This window comes from Ciconia boyciana, chromosome 5, assembly GCF_034638445.1.
Source record: "Ciconia boyciana chromosome 5, ASM3463844v1, whole genome shotgun sequence".
NCBI classification, from domain to species: domain Eukaryota; kingdom Metazoa; phylum Chordata; class Aves; order Ciconiiformes; family Ciconiidae; genus Ciconia; species Ciconia boyciana.
In genome coordinates, this window is record NC_132938.1 from 81,320,895 (window position 1) to 81,326,894 (window position 6,000).

Below are 6,000 nucleotides of genomic sequence, written 5' to 3' on the forward strand. Positions count from 1 at the left end.
AGATTGTAAAAATGCAAAATTTGGTGGTATTTTTCCATTTACCATCACTTCTCCCCATACAAAAACCACCTTTTTGAACTGGGCTAGTAGCTATTATTTTTCTAAAAAATGATCTACTGATCAAAGAGTTCAAGACTTAGCAAGGACATAATAAGTGTCCTTTAGTCCCAGGTATAGTCAACTAGCTGTATTGTTTCTAACAGGTAAACAATTAAGTGATTCCATAAAACCACAGGTAGTGTCAACTCTTCCCATATTTAGGAATTAAGAACACACACAAAATTCTGTGTTAAAAACTAAAAATTTCAAAAGCTTCCAAAAGAAAGGACTCGCTCCTACTCCAACACACTGGCTCCAAGTCAAGAGCTGTAGCACAAAATCTTACGTGTAATTAGCAAAATAAAAAATAATTCAAAAATAGTACGGTGTGATTATGTAACAGCAAAGAAAAGAATTTTCAGCTCTCCTTTTAGATAATAAAACATTACGAAGAAAAATACTTTCATGGACCTGCAATGAAAAATAGTGATCAATTCCTAAGAGGTTTTCTTTACAAAGCTACAAACAATTTAAAGACTTCTTCCTTACACGGAATATTAACAGGACCTCACACACTGAGCATTTAAGATATATACATCCCAAGTGTCACAGAACACTAGAAATATTTTGTCAAAGGGTTCAAGAAACCTTATGTCACAAGTCTTGGAAAGTCACTCCAAGCAGAGTTGTCCTGGGGGAAAAAATGGAAAAACCACCACACCTATCAGGACAGAGAATTAGATTAAATGGTTCTAGTGTATTTTACTTCCTGGAAAACAGGAAGAAGAGCCCTCTACAATGCTTATTCACAAACAGTTTGAGCTGTGTCAGAATGTCAGTTTTCAGCCCAAAGATATTGTCTAAAACAAACAAACAAGACAAATCCATAGTGAAAGTATTTTGAAGAATAAAAATGCCAACAAAAGAAGGTGAATGATTTTAACTGCTTCTAATGTATCGGCATTTCTCAAACACAATCCTATTATCTTCTTAAATATCAGTCCGTAATACTGAAACAGAAATAAAAGCATTTCTGTCAAGAGTTAGGATCTGGACAGAAAAGGTATTTCATTTAGTAAGAATCTCTTGAATACTCTCGAATATGCTCTTACAACAAACGTCTCAGTAGCTTTTAATACTGTAGTGTGATTTTTCTAGTAATTAACTGACAAGGGACTCAAGATTGAGTAAACCGAGATGAATTCTTGGAACTATTCTAAAGGAAGCAACCTGACTAAAACAGGGATGTGGAAAGAAGCACTTTAAAGAACCCAAAGTGAAAAACACAAAGGAAAGTAGGTGTGGGCAATAAAATGCTCAGCAGTTAAAGTCAGAAATAATGTAGTTAATGCTCAGGAAGGTCAATTAGAAAAATAACCAAGTCAGGATAGGTATTGGTGTTACAGTTATTAGTATAATTAATTGCAAAACTTTTTTTAAGTGGTAGGAGGAGCGTTGCAGCAAAACACATCCTCTGTACAAGTCTCAACAGGTACAGAAAAGGCCATACACAAAGCTACACTCGGTGGCACTGTTTTATGGATGATGAGGCTTACCACAGCACCTTCTCACCCAATGTCTGCACATGTAGTAACACACCTACAACACAGAGAAGACTTTGATAAATTTGATTTTTTTTTTCCCATTCCTGGAAATAAAACATATTGCTAGAAATCAACCAAGTCAACCTGTAGCAAATTATATACAGGGGAGAATTATCTCACCTTTTCTTTACAAACTACTTAGACCATGTTGTCATGATCCACAGCACCCCTTGGCATTCATTTACTAACCCAAGACAGTTCCTCCAAGTGAACCGACTAACACAGTTATCATTCCAAAGGGTTGATTTGGGTAACAACCTCTAAAGTGTTTTAGATATGATAAATATGGCATTAAAATTTCTTTAACATGGTAGTTCTGACTACCTTCAGTTTCTCTGAACAATAACTAAAACAGCTTAATTTATCATAGGGTACCAGTCTGGAGTTATGACAGAGCCCTGCCTTGATCACAGGCCAAGCCCAAGCTGTAGCTGCAATGACTGCCAGCAAACGACAACAGCTAGTAGCCATTCACTAAGTTGTAGTTGCCACCAGTGTATAAAATCAATCCACTGCTTCGTTACTACTTCCTTAGCGAGTCAGCTGCCCTCCACTCCACTCGCACAGGCAAGGAGAGGACTTGTACAGAGCTCAGGTGACACCACGCTGCGCAGAATGAGGATACGGGGATTCTCTCAGATGCCCTCTCCTCAAGCCCTGGGTAGTCCCATCGGTTTCTCCATCCAAATCCTGCTTCAGAACAACCCAACTTCTTAGAGCACTCTAAGAATATAAAACGTAAGGGGTGTTTACAAAGTACTCTAACATGATTCTCACCTTAGAGTCTATATACTTAATAGCCATATACAACAAAAAGTAAGTAATTTTCTTTTCTTGCTTCCTGCAAAAGAGCTTCGGTTGATGGCAAATGTTGTGCAAAAGTCAAAAATAAAATGCAAGCATTTCAGGCCAAGCACTCATTTCCTTGTATTTCTACAAATATTTTCACAATACCGTGAAAGCCATCTGAAAGAATATAAGACTCTAGCACAAACTAGTTAGTAGTTTTGAAGAAAGAGCCACGGCAGTATCCAGTGTTCAGCCTGGATCAATGATCAAAACAAAAGAACAAAAACAAGGAAGTGTGAAGTAAAGGTTAATTGCATACTATGTTGTGTTCGTGCTATAAAACTAGCTCAGCTAAAATATAAGTGACCTTGTGTGCTTGGAAAACCAGGCAGGCAGCTTCAGATAGGAAACGTAACCAAAACAATTTTTAGAATAAATGTCTAGAAACAAGTGCTATTATGTGAATTATTCCCAAAACTAAGTCCCCTTGTCATAACATGAAAAACAAAACTACTACTTTTAAGGTGTTTGCTTTGGGGGGCGGGGGGGGAGACCTTCAAGGATCTCTACTCTTAAAGTTACCCACTGCTGTTCATCCCCAGGCAACTCCGATGAGCATGCAAAACGGGCGGCGTATTTTTAAAATAATTTCCTATTGTTCCATAGTCAGGACTAAAACGAGTAGGTAAACGAGTCATAAAAGCCAAGCTACCATTTAATATCTGTTTAAATACTGCAACTTTATTGACATATTCCCTTAAAAGTCTACGCTTAACCGTTTTCCTCCTTTTTAAACCCACAGGGGAGGCACACCAGCAATTATGCAATGTTCTTCCTTCAAAGGCAGGGCAGCTTTGATCGAAACTCAGTTAGCATTCACGGAAAGCACAGCACACTCGTCCCAGGCCAAACGCTCGCATACAGGTCCCTCACATTACGTCTTCCAGTTTGCAGCCAGGTAATAAAAATATCTCCTAGGCATCCACAAGCAAATGTGGCTGCCCGACTTATGTAACTTCGGCGTGGCTGTCGGCGACAAGCGATACCAAGGGCCCAGTAACCGCACCAACTAATTCACGTAGAAAGGGCAAAGCGAAACGCCAGGCTGAACTAAGCCAAAGTCAGTGCCCGAAGGACAGCGGCCTCCCCCCGCCGGGGCCTGCGGCAGCGCCTGCCCGAGCACCCCCCCGGCTGCCGATCCCCAGGTAACGCGGGCGGCGGCCCCGCCAACGTCCCGCCGGCCGGGGGCACCCCGCTCCCGGCACGTACTGTCACCGCTTGCTTCATCCCCCGAACTTCCCCGAAGTGCCAGCCCTCTGCTGAGGAACGGCACGAGTAAGTGTTCGCCTCAGCGTCGGCAGCGCTGCGGACCCGTTCCTCCTCCTCCTTCTCCTCACACGACTCACGGCGCTCAACTTCCTCAAGGCGCAGCGCGGGCACCTGCGGGCGCGGCCCCGGCCGGGCCTCCAGCGCTGGCGCGGGGCGACCCGGCGCCTCTCCCCGCTGCGGCGCCTGAGGCGGAGGGCGGCCGGCCGGAGTGACCGCCCGAGTGCCGCCCGCCCCGAGAGGCCGTGCCACACAGGTGCCGTGCACCGGAGCGCAGAAACCCTCTCCTAGGGACGGTCGCGCTCCCTGCCGCCTCCAAACCCCTCCTCTCCCCACAGCAGCAGCCCAGGCTCACCTCAGGGTAAGGGCGGGGAGGGGGTGCCCTTTTTTCGCCCAGAAATGACGCCCCTCAGCAAGGACACGGCGCTTCCCCCCCGCCCAGGTCACACCGTCCCCTCCGCGCCGCTCCCCTTGCTCAGGGACACCGCATCGCCACGGCCTCCCGTTCCCCTGCGGCTTCTTTCTAGTCAGTCCCCGGCTCTCCCCCCCGCCACCCCGCCCCGCCATCGCTCTCCCACCCCACCGCACCCTCTCCTCCAGACCCTCCGCCGCGGGGTGATGCAAGGCGCCCAGGGCTTCCTCTTGCGTTAGGGGAGGGAGGGAAGGAGGAAGGAAAGCAAGCAGGAGAGGGGGGAACTGAAGAAAGCAGCAAGGTGAAACGAGAGCCTCCCTCCTCCTCGCCCACCTCCCCGCCGGCGGCACCGCCTCAGAGGGGGGCGCCGGAGCCGGGACCGCCTCGCCCTCCTCCCCGACCCCACTCCCGCTGCCCCCCATGGGTATTCCCGAGCTCCCTCACCGCTCTCCCTTCAGGGCCGTTTCTCCGCGTCGCTGCCTCTGGTAACGAGCCGAATACCGGAGCGAGCCGCTGCTCGGAGCTCCGCTTGCCGCTCTTTTCCCTCAGTCGAGCGGGCGCAGGGGCTGCGCGGCTCCGTCCGGCCCGGCCTGAGGCCCTGCTCCCGCCGGAGCCCCTCCGCTGCGGCGCCGGGAGCGCCGGGCCCGCCTGTCCCCTCCGCCCAGGCTCTGCTGCACCTGCTGCGGGGCTGGGCTGCCCCTGCGGCGCGGGCCGAGGAGAGGAGAGGGCACCCTCGCTCCGTCCTCCCTCAACTTCTCATCACTTTCCTCCGCCCCCGCTCCGCTCCGCCGCGCTGCCGCCCCGGCACCCCACCGCCCGCCGGAGGCATACACCGGCGCTGCCGTCGACCCCCGCGGAGACGCTGCCACCGCGTCCCTCGGCTAGACGAGGAAAGGCTCCCCTCACCCCTTCCCCCTCGCCGGCGCGAAGAGCTGCCGTCCGGGTCCCCGGCCGCCCTCCCGCCCCATGCACTGCCCCTGCTCGCAGGACAGCGGGGAGCTCCCGGCGGGGCAGGTCCCCTGTGCCCGCCTCTGGCGGGTGGGACCGGGGCCGCCCTCCGCCAATCACTCCGGGCGCGGCGGCGAGGCCGCGGGAGGCACCGCCGGGCCCGCCCGCGGCGGCGGCAGGCGGAGGGAGGCCGGACCCCGGCGGGGTGCTCCCTGCCGTCGGTCTCTTTCCTCGGAGCTTCGCCGGCGCCTCTCATGCTCGCCGGCAGCCGAGCACGCTGCCGCTCACGCGTGCAAGGGCGCGCTGCGAAGCGGGGAGGATTTAGGAGGCACAAGCCGGCGCCCCTGTGGGATCTTCGTCTCCGCCTAGTCGTAACCGTGAGAGGTATCTCGACGGAGCCATACCCGAATGTCGGTCCTCCTTTTTCACTGCCAGCTGGCTTTGGTTAAAAACAGAACACCCAAGCGCTCAAAAACTCCAAAGCCTTCCCTCCCCCCCTTCGTTAGAGCTAAGCACAGTTGCCTCGTTGATCCTGGCTACTCGACTAACGTACAGTCCTTTATTTTCTCCTTCTGCAGGAAAGGGGGCTCAGCTCCCTGCCGCTTTGGTCCCTACTTGGGGAAGGCTGACTAAAAGGGATGTACCACTCCTGTCATCCTGGGGAAAACCTACCAGTAACCTTCCAAGCTCTCACCTGACAAAGTTTAAATACTAATAGTAATTCTCCAATTAGTTTTGCGTGTGTGTGGTTTGGGTGTGTGTGGGTTTGGGTTTTTTTTTTTCTTTTGTTATTTACTTATTATATAATAAAAGTGTAGTTTCACAGCTGACAGACAACAAAGTTCTTTGAAAGAACAAGATTTGGCTCCTGCTTGCCACACA

At 50.7% G+C, this 6,000-nt stretch overlaps 1 protein-coding gene across 1 annotated transcript in view; it reads right to left on the reverse strand.

Moving 5' to 3' along the window:
* UGT8 (UDP glycosyltransferase 8) overlaps positions 1 to 4,767 on the reverse strand; it is a 47,673-nt gene extending 42,906 nt beyond the window's left edge. The window contains exon 1 of the mRNA XM_072862286.1: positions 4,615 to 4,767. The gene's annotated coding sequence lies outside the window, so the exon portion shown is untranslated. The remainder of the gene's footprint in view (positions 1 to 4,614) is intronic.
* Positions 4,768 to 6,000: the final 1,233 nt, after the last annotated feature.